A 941-nucleotide genomic window follows, 5' to 3' on the forward strand; every position below is an offset into this window, starting at 1 on the left:
AATATATAAATATAAAACAAGTGGGCATTTTAATGAACATTTACTTTGATAGGCACTGCGCAAACATGTTCTATGTTTATTTTATGTAGTCATCTCCTCAATTCTAACTGGTTGCACAATTTTACCCCATTTTACAGATTAGGAAACATGGGTTGCCAGAGTTTACTGGCACCCATGTACTGTTACACTGATTGATGTTTAAGCTGTCTACTTTATCCAAACCAAAATGCAGCCTGGTGGTAAGAAATATAGTAACATCGAAGGGACTTGAGGGAACAAAAAGGTCTTTGAGTTGCAAAAGACCAAAATTATGCAACAAGCAGAAATCTTGGATGGACACCATGATACCTTTTTAGATCATCTTCCACCATCCAGGGGGCAAAATACCATTATGGATTAGGTTTCTTAATCTTTTTTGTGAGAGGGACCCTTTGGCTTTCTGGGAAATCCCATGGACCTCGTCTCAGAAAAATGTTTTAAAGTGCATAACAGAACGAATGCAATATTGCTCTAGCATCTGACCCCTGAGATTTTCAAGCATTTCTGCTCTGTCCATCTTACCTCCATGTCTACCGCATCACTCAGAGACCTTCCCTAGCCTTCTTCAGAGAAGGTAAAGGAGAGACAGCCAAGCAGGTTTGGTGGGTATGGTGTTGGGGAAGAGATGCTTCTGAGATGACATTAGTGTCTGCCTTTTCCCTTCTGTCTAGAAGCCTCCCCATTTCCTAGCCTCTCCAGCTTTCCCCAGATCAAGTCCAAAGTTTCTCTAGTTTTCTTTCTTTCCCGTCCTTCCGCAGCTTTCGCTCTGCCGAAACCTTCTGTAGGCCTGCCCCTCACTGGCCCCGCCTCCCCTTTGCCTCCTCCTCCCAAGTCCCGCCTTCTCCCAATCACTTTTCGGTTCCCTGCCAATCACGCTGGGCCACCGTCTCGCCCCGCCCCCG

Source organism: Balaenoptera borealis (genome assembly GCF_965194805.1).
Source record: "Balaenoptera borealis genome assembly, chromosome: 20".
Taxonomy (NCBI): Eukaryota; Metazoa; Chordata; class Mammalia; order Artiodactyla; family Balaenopteridae; genus Balaenoptera; species Balaenoptera borealis.